General features: G+C 45.6%; 1 protein-coding gene across 1 annotated transcript in view; it reads left to right on the top strand.

The window, feature by feature from the left end:
- The first annotated feature begins 679 nt into the window (after positions 1–679).
- Positions 680–15,986, top strand: part of DHCR7 (7-dehydrocholesterol reductase) — a 256,158-nt gene continuing 240,851 nt past the window's right edge. The window contains exon 1 of the mRNA XM_069623455.1: positions 680–804. The gene's annotated coding sequence lies outside the window, so the exon portion shown is untranslated. The remainder of the gene's footprint in view (positions 805–15,986) is intronic.

Here is a 15,986-nt window from a genome sequence, read left to right on the forward strand (position 1 = left end):
GGCTTGGCGGGTGAGTGAGCTCTTTACAAGGCGGGTGACACCCGCCAAAAGCATGTGACAGAAAAGCGTGTGAGTTGTTGAGAGCGATGATTTGTTTCAAAGGCGGATGAAAAAACCCGATTTTTTTTGGGTGGGTGAGAGCCCATTGAAGCGAATGGGCGTGCAGGAGGCTTGGCAGGTGAGTCAGCTGTTTATAAGGCGGGTGACACTCGCCAAAAGCGTGTGAGTTGAGAGCTATGTTATTTTATAATAGTTAAGGCAAACCACGAGTCCGATAATGCGAATCAAAAAACAAACCTGTCTGGATTAACAATACTTTAAATTGAGATTTCTCAACAAAGTGACGCCACTCATATTTATCGGATTTGCCCTGCTCTGGGCCAAGGTAGCAATTACAGAGGTACTGTCAGGAGATGGCACCTCACGGCCGAGGCAGCAGGGAGTTCATTCCAGAGTCCGATAAACAAGAGAATGCAGCGCTTTGGACAACAGTGTCTTATCTTCGCTTACCCTCCCCCTTGCGTTGCACTCTTCCCCCTCCCTCTCTCTTTGCCGAATCAATGATTGCTATGGTTACTTGAGTCGGCCCAGAAGATGGCATCAGCTTACTGTCCAATCCAGCTGTGCGGCACCATGTGATGCGTATCAAAACTGTCGCGGATTGGCCATTAGCCTTTGGTGTCACTGTGCGGGCGTGGCCAGGGAATCAGACCTTCGGTTGCCTCCCAGCGGGTTCCTTCCGCAAATTCCAAAGAGATGAACCGGGGGCATTGACTTCCACAGCAGCGGGAACACAAAGGAAAGGTAAGGAGAAGTAGCTGTGTATTAAATATCCGAATATGGTACGGTAACTAACTGGGTTAACGCAGCTGCTGCAAATACATGTGTGCAGCATGTTGGCCGCCCGTGTGGCGAAACGTTAAAAGTGAGGTGGGTAATGACTATGGGTATTAATTTCAGCGGTAGGAATTGTGTAGGCAGTGGCAGCAAGCGTTGTAGGAACGCATCGTTACTCTGTGGCATGGATGTTTATTTTACAGCAAGCACAGTTGTACCACATTCGGCTGTGTGTTTAGTTCACACCTCTGCATTCCGGGACTTGTAGATTTACTTTCACGCCATCAATGCTGCACTGCTGTTCAAAGCCACGTGAGTTTGAGACTCAGGATTAGCCGCACACAAACCAAACCGATGACCCCTTGAGATCTTCAAATTAAGTTCTTGCTGAATTTAACACAGGGCAAAGACACCTTAGCTTCTAGGAGCTTGAACATGAACCAATCGCTTTCTAAAAAAAAATATATATATACCTTTGCCTGCCCATTGCAAATGAGGCATGGAGTACATCGCTGTGTTTACTAAGATCCCAATGTTGAAGACTGCGAGAACACTTTGCTTCCTTGGAAGGTACTCATTCTTGTAATGCATTCATTTATTCGACTGATCTTTGGTGCGGCAGCCGCTGTTAACCCCACGATCTTGGCAATGTATACGTTTAGTCCCGTATCTCAGGGTTAATTGAGTCTCCATGTTTAATCAGATTCTACTGATATTTCCTGAACATGTTGTTTTAAATAAACGGTTTGCACCTTTTAGGTACAACGTCAACGCGCGCTGCTGTTTATAGTTCTGTGTCCTTGACCTCGCTTTTGTATGTGTAGTTTACAGCAGACGCACCTTTTAAAAGAGGGTGGTTCTTCTGCCGAGAAAGGAATTTCGAAACCATCAATTCTCTTTGGTAAAATCTATGTATTCACCTAAATGTTTAACTTCTGTCAAAGCTAGCATGGAAGGGTTGATCTCGTGTACGCATGCTTTTATGTGCTCGTGCAGTTGTTGTAACTCGGAAGTTAAACATGTCTCGGTTTTGGTATTCAGTATTGAATGAGGATGACCTTAAATTATTGTTTAGACTTGTCCTTCTTCCGCCTCATTATTTTGGTAATCTCGAGCCTTTTGTATGTGTCATCACAAAAGTGTCTAAGTACCAGTGGACACTCCCCCAGTAGAAATTGGGTTCAAGCACACACCTTCTTTTCCCGTGACGACCAGTCATCGCGGCAAAAGAAGGTGTGTAATTTTTCTTTTGTCTTTTTGGAAAGGCCCCGAATGAAGCCCGAGGCCCCTCAAAGACCGGGCCCTTGTGCGGCCTCGTGGTCCATTAAGCGCCTATTTATGAAGACAAAAGAAAAAGCACACTCCTTCCTTTGCTGTGATGACTATTCATCACGGCAAAAGAAGGTGTGTGCGTTTTCTTTAATAGAAATCCAAGTCGCTTAAAAAATATTGTGAACGGCTAGAAAGTTAGCCACTTATGGCCTTTCTGGCGACCTCTTACTCAACGTCAGGGCAGTTTCTAGCCAAATTGGTGCCCAGAGCGAAACATCAGAATGCACCTCCTCCCCCACCCCCATGGCGCACATCACTCCCAAACTACACAACTGTCGTGTGACAAACCCCCTCCTCAATATGAATACGTAATTGCAATATAAATGAAGCTGGTTTCATTACATTGTAATTCAAGTACTTTACAAGACTTCTAATGTGAAAACACAGCTGTTGCTGCCCACGAAAATGTTTTTTCTGTCACCTGCTCTGAAGGAAGGCTTTGCCTGAATGCAGCTTCAAACTGTCCGTACTGGCACACTGCAGTGTGAACAGCCTACCGGGGTAGGAGGGCTCACTACCCTGGCCCTGCGTTGCAGATGTTTTGTTCGTACCACCTCACTTGTATTTCGCAAGGGGCAACACTAGACTAACCATATGAATTATTTTCTGATAGAAGGTTGTCATTCCAAGATGGGCAGTCTGGTACACACTTATTGTACTCTTTCAAAATACCTCTCTGAGAGTGGGAAAGGGAACAAATAGCACCAATCAGGATTCCTGTATGCTTTGCTTGAAATCATAGAGCATTTCAGGACTATACCAGTGATCAGAGATCACTACATTTGATAAACAAGTCTGTGATAAAAGGATTGGATGTGTGAATCTCTAAATTCATAACTGATGCATGGCTTGGTGCTCACATCACGGTTCACAATTCTCATCCCAACATTAAAATGTTAGGAACCATGACCCATATATGCTCATTTGGACAGCTTATGTCTTGTCTTTGGAAGCAAGTATAAAATAGCTGCAACATCAGCCACTCAAATGGGGTACAAGGGCTCTTTTGCTTCTTGTTTTTGAAGAATTTTAGAGGAGGAAGGGCTGGGTCTCGGTGTGGGCATGCCCAACCCCAATACAGAAACATCTTTAGGGAATTATATCTACAGACAGGGCAGGATACCGCACAAGAGAGACCTAATAAACAATCCACAGAAAGGCTACACAGAAAGGATTGTACCACTTTCAAACTTTAGCCTGACCAGTAATAAGCTGATGAAGCGTTTTAAAGAAAACCGTCTTGTAATGCATGGTGGAGGGTCGACAGATCCTCGGCCACTATCTCCACAATATTACTCAGGCCTCAGCGGTTATTCCGGCAAAAAAGAGCAGGCCCATGCTTTATCTAACAGAGCTGGCATTAGCATCTCTTATTAGAGTGTTGTGTCCCAGCCATTCAGGGGACACATTCTGGTCTGTCTCTGTCAATCTTAAGCAATTGGAAATATTTAACCCACTGTTTCTTCCCTGGATAGATCATGCAGCGATCCCCTTCAGAATCAATCTAAACCAGGCCCTGGTCTATATCAATGCGACCAAACCGGTTGAGATCAGGCTTAAATGGACTAACCTCACATTCACTAGCTTTACTGATGCTTTCTCCTCGAGCATTGGAACTCGGACAGGGGAATATCAGAATGGTGACCCTACCACTCTTTAAGATTCCTTTAACAACAGCCCTGTAAACGTGGTGAACCAGTTGCCCCCTGCCAAAAAGAGAGTTATTCATTCCACTGTGAATTGTAGTAAGTAAACCATGGCTTAAAGGGAATTTACATGTCCAAAAAAAGCTGGTCAGACGGGAAGAAAGAGTATGCAGGAAAAAGAAAGAACAGAGCTATACACAACATTTTACTTATCACCTCTATATGCTTAAAAGGTCACAATGTTTGTATTATATACAGCAGATTTTCTCTAGCACCAATTCAGCCAAAGAGCTTTTTTTCTATTCTGGCTGCATTACGATTGACTGAAGTGCTTAAGAAGCATATTTTGTCATGAACCGTCGGACGCATCCCTTTTGGACTTCCTGGTCCCTGACACATCAGGGCTTGCACTCAGCAGTACTCCCAACATGGCCGTCAAACACGGAACATTTGTTTTCCAGCTTCCGCGTCGGACGTAGCACGTTCTATAAAGAAGCCGCGGCCCTGTGCGTCTCAACGCTACCGCTTGCAGTGGCTAGACGTGTGCTGCCGTAGTTCGCTCTCGCTGAGTTCATTGATTCCTGGTTCCTGGCCCCTATTTTTCCTTCCTCATTCATTCCTTTCCTCTTTTTTACCTCTTGTATCCCGGACCTCTGTGTACCCGTCTCCGAGTACACTCTTCATCACTTCCAGGACTTCCCGGACATTCTGAACGTTCCAGGAGTTGGAATGCTGAACGCACGCTGGAACCCGAGGACGTTCGCACAGGGTTATACAAGACCCAAACTGTGCGCAAGAAGACTCCTTCAAAGAACTCCAGTAAACAACATAGACAGGTGAGAAGGGGGGAAACCTGTGACAGATTGAGACGCCAACAAACTGAAATTGATACAGACATGGAGGCGGCAGTTGTAAGATCTCATGCGCGGCATGCAGGAGTTAACAACTGAAGTGCAGAATCTTAAAGCCGAGAATGCTGCATTAAAACAATTATTCTTGTCCCGTGATTCCACGACCAAGGAAAGCGTATTATTGGGCGGAGTAGTAGATAAATACGATGGTTCTTCAAAAACCCTTCGCGGATTCCTTGACTCGTGTTTAGTCCACTTTACCTTTAAGCCCTACTACTTCTCTACCCCCAGGGCAAAGGTGGGCTTTATGATTTTGCATCTTTCTGGGAATGCATTAACTTGGGCTATGCCTTTAGTTAATTCTGGAGATGCCCTCCTGGATGACTACGATGGATTTGTACAGGCTCTAAAGACCATGTTTGACCGCCCAGAACAGGTCTGTAGTGCCCAGGAATGGCTACTGGATTTCCAACAAGGTTCCCAGGATATACTTACATATGTGACACGCTTTAAGCAACTGGCTAAAGAAGCAGATTGGTCCTCAGAAGCCTGCTTTACCCTTTTTCGAAATGGCTAAATGAAGAAATAAAAGATATAGAAGAAGTGGCTTGCCCAGGTTCATTCCAGGCTCTTATGGACCTCTCTCTACAGATAGACTTCTGCATCCAGGAAAGGAAGGCAGAAAAGAAGAAGACTAGAATGCCTTTCCAAAAGACCTCCATTGAACCTTCCTCGAAGGCTGAGCCCACTCCAACCTCCACTAACGACCCAGAACCCATGCAACTGGGGGCCTTCCGCGGACCCATATCCCCACAAGAAAGAATTTGTCAGATTCACTCTGGGCTATGTATGTATTGTGCCTCAGACAAACATCTAGTGAGAGAATGTCCTTTAGCTCCTCCACGGCGTTCGGGAAGCGCCAGCTCCCGATCCTAGATGGAGCACAGCTTCGTGAGAGAGATGTTTGCTCCACATCTATTCCATCCTTGAACTCTCCTGGAAAAAACAATCTTGTAATTTTACAGGCCTTTCTATCGCCATCCAAGAACGAAACCTACCCCATTTTGGCATTGGTGGATTGTGGAGCCATGGGGATATTTATAGATCAAGATTGGGTCACCACCCACCACATTCCATATGAAACTCGAGGCATCACGCAACCTGTAGAGGCTATTGATGGAAGACCTCTCTCTTCAGGACCCATAACCCTACAAATCAAAGAGATCCAGCTCTCGATAAACCATCATCGAGAGGTGATCAAATTTGACATCATAAAGTCTGCTCATTACCCAATGGTACTGGGTATGCCCTGGTTACAAAAGCACAACCCGTACATCAACTGGGCAGCAGGATCCTTGTTCCTGGGTTCCGAGCATTGTATGTCTCATTGTCTATCCCTGGATTCCTCGCCGACATCTTCTGGAGGTATGCTGACAGACCAGCAAGGCCCATTCATGGTCTCAAATATCATCCAGGTTCCTAGGGCCTATCAGGATTACACTGGTGTGTTCTCAACTGCCATAGTACAGGCCCTACCCCCTCACAGACCTGAAGACTGTGCTATTGATACTGAACTCTCAGCCGTGATTCCTTTTGGAAGAATGTTCATTTTATCCGAACCAGAGAAAAGGGCACTCCGAGAATACTTGGATACCAACCTTGAAAATGGCACCATACGACCATCCAAATCACCAGCAGGAGCTTTGTTGTTTTTTGTTCCTAAGAAAGATACTAAAGACCTTAGGCCTTGTCTTGATTATCGTGGTTTAAATCAGTGCACCCTCATGGAACGCTACCCATTGCCCTTAATCTCAGATATCTTGGAAGCGGTGAGAGGAGTTGTAGTCTTCACGAAATTGGATCTCAGAGGTGCCTACCATCTGATCCGTATTAGGGAGGGTGACGAATGGAAAACCGCCTTTAGAACACCCTTTGGTCACTTTGAATACCTGGTCATGCCCTTCGGACTCACCAATGCCCCAGCGGTCGTCCAACGTTTCACGGATCGGGTGTTTTCTGATATGCTGTTCCTCTTTGTCATAGTTTACGTGGACGATATACTAATATTCTCTAAGGACCATCTTAAGCATGAAGAGCATGTTAAGGCAGTGTTACAGCGGCTACGTGAACACAAGCTCCTGGCTAAACCCAAGAAATGCCTTTTCCATGTCTCTACTGTTCACTATCTAGGATTTGTCCTTAGCCCAGAAGGAATCGGAATGGACCACTCAAAAGTAAAAGCCATACTATACTGGCCTGTTCCAACTACTGTGAAACAGATTCAATGGACTTGCCAACTTTTACCGGAAATTCATACCTTCCTTTTCTGAGATAGTTCAACTGATCATTACATTGTTGAAAAAAGATACTCCCTTTCTCTGGACAGCAGCCCAAGATGAAGCTTTCCAACGGTTAAAGTCAGAGTTTACATAAGCCCCCATCCTGGCTCAACCTGACATCAATCAACCTTTCCTAGTGGAAACGGATGCCTCTAACTACGCCATTGGAGCAGTTCTAAAGCAGGAATTCGAGGATAATCTAGAACATCCCATTGCTTATCTTTCACAAACTCTTACTCCCAGCGAAACCCATTATTCCGTTTTGGAAAAGGAACTGTTAGCCATCCGTCAAGCCTCCACAGAGTGGCGTCATCTACTTCTGGGAACAAAACATCCTGTTCAGGTCCGCACGGACCATCGGAATCTTCAAGTTTTACAGTCTCTGGAATGTAGAAATAGCCGTCAAGCCCGTTGGGCCTTCTTCTTTGCCCAGTTCCAGATCCATCATGTCCCTGGAACACAGAACATAATTGCTGACGCCTTATCCCGACGTCCCGACTACGAAACTCTTGAAGATCGGTCCTTCCCAAAGATGTTTCCCCACACAATTTCTGTAGCCCAAGCAATCGGCCTCCTGGAAGACATTCGGTTGCAAACCCAGTCCTATGAGCTCTGGAAGGAATTTACAGGGAAGAATCGATGGAATCTAAGAACAAAGGGCGGGTATCTGTTCAAGGATAATTGCCTGGTCATTCCCACACAGAGACTACAACAAAGGATTATAAACCTCTGTCACGATACCCTTCACTCAGGACATTGTGGCATCACCAACACCCTCCGTCTAATACAAAGAAAATTTTGGTGGCCAAGAATGAAAACTGATGTTCAACTGTACATCCAAGCCTGTGCAGTCTGCAATCCAAACAAACATGATAACAAGAGACCGGCGGGTCTCCTACTTCAACCTACGCTACCAACAAGACCCTGGGAATTCATCGCTACGGACTTCATTGTGGAATTGCCACCTTCCAGGGGATACACGACTATCATGGTCACCATTGATTTATTCACTCATATGGCTCATTGTACACCATTGTATAAACTCCCATCTTCATCAGAACTTGCTGGAATCTTCCTGGAACACATATTCCGACTTCATGGACTCCCTTCCAAGATCATATCAGACAGAGGACCTCAATACATTTCTCAGTTTTGGAAACACTTATGCCGTATACTAGGGATCCAACGCGCCCTCTCCTCAGGTTATAATTTACAGACTAACGGAGCTACTGAACGCGTGAACCAAACCCTAGAGCAATATCTTCGTTGCTTCACTACCAAGGTACAGGACGATTGGTCACTCTTAATACCTGTGTCTGAATTCGCCTACAACAATTCGGATCACTCGGCTGTCAAGACCAGCCCTTTTTTTTGCAACCAAGGATTTCACCCTTCGGTTCTGCCTTCCATTCTCCCACATCCTACACCAGTACCTACAGTCGACTCCTGGATCGAAACTCTCATCAATATACACAAGGAAGCCAAAGAACACTTAGAAAGGGCCCGAACTCACACCAAGCATTATGCGGACTCCAAAAGAAGACCAGGACCTTCCTATGCAGTGGGTGATAAGGTCTGGCTATCCTCAAAACTACTGCCTCGACATTTACGACCGAATAAGTTGGCTCCCTGGTACTATGGCCCCTTTTCCATAAAGGAAATCATAAACCCAGTGGCCTTCTGACTCAAACTACCAGACTCTTGGAAGAGGATCCATACAGTGTTTCACACGTCCCTAATGAAACTATACATCCAGTCCTCCCGGACTGCCCTAACCCTGTAATTATCAATGACCAGCTGGAATACAAAGTGTCCAGAATATGTGACTCCAGGTACAAACGTGGTCAGCTAAGGTACCTGGTTGAGTGGAAAGGGTACCCTCCTAGTGAACGCACCTGGGGACCAATCTCAAACCTAAATGCCCCCAGATTACTCAGAAGGTATCATCTCATACACCCAGGCAAACCCAGAGGGACAGGCCTTCGGAGGAGGCATGCTGTCATGAACCGTCAGACGCGTCCCTTTTGGACTTCCTGGTCCCTGGCACATCGGAGCTTGCACTCAGCAGTACTCCCAACATGGCTGTCAAACACGGAACGTTGTTTACCAGCTTCCGTGTCGGACGTAGCACGTTCTATAAAGAAGCCACGCCCCTGCGGCCCCGCACGTCTCAACGCTACCGCTTGCAGTGGCTAGACGCGTGCTGCCGTAGTTCGCTCTCGCTGACTTCATTGATTCCTGGTTCCTGGCCCCTATTTTTCCTTCCTCATTCATTCCCTTCCTCTTTATTACCTCTTGTATCCCGGACCTCCGTATACCCGTCTCCGAGTACACTCTTCATCACTTCCAGGGCATTCTGAACGTTCCAGGAGCCCGAACGCTGAACGCACGCTGGAACCCGAGGACGCTCCCACAGGGTTATACAAGACCCGAACTGTGCACAAGAAGACTCCTTCAAAGAACTCTAGTAAACAACATAGACAGGTGAGAAGGGAGGAAACCTGTGACACATTTCTCAATCTCAAGAAAGATGCAAAGATTTAGCCCAATTATTTAGGACACAATTGGAAAAATGGGGAATCAATTTTACTCTTCAGCTAGACAGGAAGTTATTGACAGAGTTGATACAGGAGTAGTGTGTAATTCCCCTCCATCTATAACATTCGACTCCTTCAAAACAAACTATTAACAGACGAGTCTCTGTCGAAACTCATGTGTAAGAAGCATGCTACTGGGTCTCCTCTTGACCCATGCCCTGCATGGATTATGAGACATTTTCATGCTTCCACCCTGACATACATCTGCCAGATTATAAACAGCTCACTTTCATCTGGGAAGAGGGTGGGCTGGCCTATAGAGAACTCTGGAGGTTTCCCAGTTGCCCTCTCCACCCTGGACCTCTTTTGTGTAGTACTCTGTTTTATTTTCAATTTTTCTCATAGGAAAAGGGTTGGGCTTGCTAAAAATGTGTAATATGGGGACAAATTATTTCCATGGCCACTTTTGGTTCCCAGTCCACCCCTGTCTGGGAAAGTACCAGACTGTTTTAAGCTTGCAGTGGTGACCCCTCTTATAAAGAAAGCCATGTTAGCTCCTAGTGATCGTGCTAACTATCGACCAGTCTCAGAGCTTCCGTATATTAGTAATTTGATGGAAGCTGAGGTAACTTCTCAGCTGCTATATTTTGCTAATAACTCAGGTTGGTTGGATGAAGGTTTCCGACAGGTTCATAATATGGAATTGGTGTTAGTAGTAGCACTGGATGACCTCAGATGATGGATGGATAATGGGAAAACAGGGGCCTGGGTACTGTTGGATTGGCCACAGGTTTTGATACCATGAACCATACAATCTTGCTGGAGAGGTGGTATAAGACCCACTGGAACTGCTTGGAGACGACTGGATCTTTCCTTACAAACCAACACCTATCACATGTGGGTTGCCACCTTTTTTCACCTGCCAGATACCTCTCACATGTGGCATTCACCAGGGCTTTTTGCTCAGTCCATTATTATTCAATTTATATATGAGACCTTTGGCTGAGTTAATTCATAGGGCATGGATAGTTTTCTTTAGGTACGCTGATGACAACCAACTCATTCTCAGTTTAAGCGCTCCATAGGAATCGGATATGGTAAAATGTAAAAGTACATGGAACAAGTTAAAAGCTGGATGGACTCCAATTGTTTGCAGTTAAATGTCCAGAAAACAGATATATGAATCTGCTCCTGTAAAGCTGGACACATTTTAAATACCGAACCGTCGCCACCAGACGTCACTATTAATGGAGAGCAAATATGGCAAGATTACTACTGGCGTGCCTCATTTGGCCCTTGTCCACAACCATCTAAATCGGTACGCAACCTACGCATTTGACTGGAGTCAGATCTCTCCATGACTACTCGGATTAGCAAGCACACCAGCAGCTGTTTTTTCCAGTCCAACAGTTCGGAAAGGTGTTTAGATTATTTTACCTTTTCTGCAAATGTGCAATTGATGAATGCATTCTTGACCTGTCGATTAGACTATCGCAATTCAGTTTCTCTGGGCCATCGGAAACAGTCTTTAGTAAGACTTCAGGGCATGAAGAATAAGTTCGTTGGAGCGACGCACAGCTTTCTGATGGGTGGTTTGGCTTCTTTGGCATGCATATTACGTGTTGGAATTCGAGTGTGTTAGTGCGATGTGGCAGCACTTACAGATGCTTCTCCCGTGAATACAAATGGCCACACAATTATCCCCACTTCCTGGGCCTCGCCTTCTCTTATCTGTCAGCCTGCTTTTGCTTGTTTTCCCTTAACTCACCCACTTGGCTTCTTGCCCTGTCCACTACCGCCATAACATCCATGCTTTATTAGTAAGTGACTGGTGGAATCACCAGGTGTGCTGGCTAACGGGTTTAACAATGTGAAATCCTCAAACTAGCACAGCTTTCAAGTGGCCCCCTTGTCTCGCGTAGCACCTCCAGCCAGTTTTAGAATTTTTATTACAACACTTAGCATGTTAGGACTTGTATTAATGTCCAAGCGGGGATAAACAAAACTGCATGCTCTTGAATGCAAAGAATGCCAGCCTAAAAACTGGATAACGGGATCACATGGTCCATAGCGCACTTGACACATATGCACATTAATCGTACTGGTCAGGTTGTTCGAAGCTTATATGGAAGATGGCATTTTTCGGGGGCTTATGTAAAGTGGGGTGGTCTTCAGTCTGTTTTTAGAAGCCCTGGGGAGCATACTTAATGAGAGTTTTATAAAAAGAAACTAAGCTCACGATTGGAAAAGTAGTTTTCCAATCGCTGCATCAATAAATGACACCCACGTGGCTAGCGAGAATCAGTGGGCTACCCACTCTGCAGTCCTAGCAACATACTTCTGTAGTTCTGTTTCCAATTTTTGGAGGGTCTCACAGGTCTACTTAAAATGGGATTCTGTGCACCGAATGTCCCTTCAAAATGGCCACAAAAAGTATCTTGACATTTAAAAAAAAAATACATTTGTTTACTTAGATCTGACATTAGTATTTGCCACCATTTATGGCAGGGGCACCATCATGTGCCCATGTCACCATTGCATACCCAGTCATCATGTGCCAGATACACCTTTATATGCTCATGTTCGGTCGTGCATAACTCAGTACCCCAAGATAAGCCAGGAACACCTTTTGTTATAACCAGGTTCAGCACGGGGGCCTGGGAGCCTGGCCTCTGAACATTTTGCAAAATGTAGCCATCATATGCGACAATGACCTTCATATTCCCTGAATCATCAGCATTGCATTCCTGTGTTTCCATGTGTTAATATCCCTGCAAAAATATCGCCATACAAAAATATTGCCATATTTTTACGGCGATATTAAGGCATGGAACCTGTGGGGGGCACCCCTATGTTATTTTTAAAGGAGCGAGGGACACCCCCGCAACCCCGCTCCCAAAAACCCCCAAAATTATCCTCCCCCAAAAATATCGCCTATGGCCGTTCCAGACAACCATATATACGGCGATATTTTTGGTGGGGATAATATGTAGTGATACCATTCCTGTGTACTGCTATTGGGTTGTTCTTTGTCTTTTATACTGCACACATCATCAACGGTGACCTTAAGGTGCAGCGTCTATTCTGTGGAGAGGCCAGTTGTGGCCCCACCCAGGGTAGCAGCCAGACCGTCGTCTGTGGAGTGAAAAGGAAACAGTACCAAGGAGAGCGGGAAAGGGGAAGAGTGGGAAAAGTCAGGGAGACAATAAACATACAGACTTAACTCACAACATGTAGGGAAATAATTGTTAGTGATAGGTGGGTTGAATGTGCAGTTTTCTGTGTGTTGACCAGAAGAAAATGTGATCGACAGAAGGGAGGAGAGCGTCCCTTATTGGCAAGCAGACTTTTCATGGAGGCAGCTACTAGTGTGGTGGTGATATTACGTTAAGTTATGTTGCGTCTTGCGTGTTTCATGTGTGATGGCCTTGGGCTGAGCTCGCGAGTGCCTAGGAGTCATATCATATTCCATCCTACAGAGGTTTTTGGTAAAGCTAAGCCTGCTGATGGCGGTGTCAGAGCCATGAATTGGCTGTGTGCAGATTGAGTGGTGGGGACACAAAAGGAAAGTGTGGCCTCTCCCACCCCCTCCGTGCCAGATTGGAATCGGATTGAAAAGAGGGAAAGAGTGTTGATGTTGTATGTAATGAATAGTTTAAGAAGCCGCTGGGATGCAGCATGAGCGACTTAAATGGCTTTATTTCGATTTAAATCCATAAAAGCATCACAATGTCTTTAAAATTAAAACCTCAAACAACATAAAACCGCTTTCCTAATAGTTAAGAAAGTTAATGTGCTCAGTGCAAAAAAAATCCAGCTACACAACAGCCATAGACAGTTCATCTGTCCCGTGATTCTCCCAAGGCCCGGGGTAGGGATATATATACCATTAGTATAGCATCCAAGTGTAAAGTGGACCTACATATGCACTATATAAATCTCTAATACTATGATATTTCATGCATGTTCTTGGGCCATTTCTCAGTGCATCCGTATAGGCGGGACAGAGAAATAAAGAATTTTTGAATGTTTCCCTGCCTGTTCTGTATGTGGGGCAGGTATCGCATGTTTCGGGGGAAGTGTCTCACAACTGTGGCAATTGGTAATATGTCAAAACGGAATTTAATGTAGAATATTTGTGCTTGAATTTGTGTCCAGACAGCTTTCATCATCCACTGTTTTTTTTTGTGTCAAATATTGTGCAGTCAGTGTGGTACCGGAATTGGTGTCCAAAAGCAATTTCTTCTGGAGCTGGATCTACTTCTCCCTAGTTAGGAGAACTAATTCCTTTTCGATCATGTCGGGATGCTCCCAGTATTGAAGTACATTTAATTGCCTCAAACCATGACAGCTGCCCTGTCTCGGAAGATCCAGTACAATCTCATTCTAAAAGGCAAGATTTGGATTCTGTTTCTGAAAGGGCGGTCTGCCAATTAGACCTCCTTTCATAAAAGCCCCATGCCAAAATTAAAGAGCACCCACATGTCTTTGCTGGGACAGCCTTCTGGCACCCTCAACACCTTCCCTGTATTACTGACAGTTGCTGGAAAACAAAGTTCCTACAGTCTAGTGGCACATAACTCTTTAAATATGAGTGATGCCTGGTCATGGCACAGGAACATCCCCCCGAGGTCTCTTGGAAACCAGTGCCTCAAAGGCAGCACCAACATGATTCCTGGCAAGTCAACTTGACTCAGGTCTCTAGCTGAGGACAATTTACCCAATTCGGGCAGAACCTTCAGATCTGAAACTACCCGGTCCACCATCTCCTTTTCTACGCCAGTATGCAACCCTGAAATCACAAAATCCTGTGCAACATTCATAGACACCTCAGGGGTTGTCACCGCAGGCAATGTCAGGACTGGACAGGGAGCTATCAGTGAGATTGATCTCTCGCACTTTCTAGCAGAAAAAGACTCGGGGCCTAGTGCCTCGAGCGCTTCCTCTCTTGCTGCTCTCAAAGCTCTCTCTCTAGTGACTGCCACGACTATTGACTGGATCAGGGAGGCCAGTACCTACTAGCCACCGACTGTAATGGAGTCTTTAACACAGTGCATGGGGGTGTGCCTACTCCAACTAAGTACTACCATTGTCAAGGGACAATAGCTGAGACCATTAAACCCCCCTACCAGTTGGTCTGGGCATGGGATATACAGCCCTTCCTGCATCTATTTTCGTCCTACCAGCTGTAACATTAGCAGCAGTATCGCGCAAGATGGGAGATTCTTCCCCATTTATGGAGACATACTCCATAATGGTGATGGGAAATGGGGCCCCCCTCTAGGGACCTGGTACCAATTTCGCTCTTATGGACTGGGGAACCTCCAATCTCTCCCAGTATACGGCTCTTGTGGCCCACATCCCATAATCTTTCCAGTTTCTGTAGTTGGAAAGCTAATTCTAATGTCTCAAACCAGTCAAAGATGTATTTCCCCACCTTGCACGACTGGACCACGTGCTTGGGGATACAGCACCTGGACTTTTCTTGGGTGCCATTGCTTGAGGCCTTCCCTCCCTCTCAGAAGATTGTTTGTGCACCTCCCTTTCTCCTGGGGATCCAAATTGGGCCGCTCCAGCATTACTCAATCCCTCTGTTTCTGTTCTCCTATGGCTGGAGTCTGCAACCTTTGGCTCTCCAGATGTTGTGAACTGCAACTCCCATCAGCCTTAGCCAGCACACTCAATGAAAAGGGATCATGGGGTGCATTGTACACACAACACATGAAGAGCCACAGGTTGCAGGCCCATGTTCTATGGTCACCGTCCTTTCTTCTACAATGAGCTGTCTTGCTGTCAGTTCCACCCCAGAGAGACCACACTGGGACCTGGCTAAGACTTGGGACCTAACATAAACCTGGGATTTAGCCGAATCCCCTGTAGCTGCAGGAAACTGCACTATCCACCCTTTGGGAGTAGTGGTGGGAGCAACTATCGCTGACCCCACCCACTTACATATATCCCAGTGGAATGGGTACATGGATTGGGGCTTTATATCACTACAGGCCATCTGTGTCTCCCATACCTCCCTAGATTCCTCCAAAGGCTGGATGCTCTTAAACATATCAGGATTATTAATCCTACTGCCCCTAAAGTCCCCAGTCTTGGCATATTTCTTGAACAGTACTCGCCATCAGCCTTCTCAATGAGCTCATTTTCGTTCCATTGTGCCAAATCAAAAACATTCCTGACAGTGATTCTAAAGTTAACTGCACATTCTTTTATTTTGAATGACTAAGCTGTAAGCACATCCTGTATCAAATAGCACCGCTGGCCACCAGTGTGACGAACTGACTGCTCTGCTGGAGTATAGTGCTGAGCAGTGACTGAAACTCCTATATAGCCCCATTCTACTCCCATAAACCTGCAGCAATTTATTTATTTTATTGTTTGCTTGTCAGGCGGTTATACAATAAGAAAATACTGTCTCAAAGTGCCCACAGAACA

Source organism: Ambystoma mexicanum, chromosome 11, assembly GCF_040938575.1.
Source record: "Ambystoma mexicanum isolate Mex_15411 chromosome 11, UKY_AmexF1_1, whole genome shotgun sequence".
NCBI classification, from domain to species: domain Eukaryota; kingdom Metazoa; phylum Chordata; class Amphibia; order Caudata; family Ambystomatidae; genus Ambystoma; species Ambystoma mexicanum.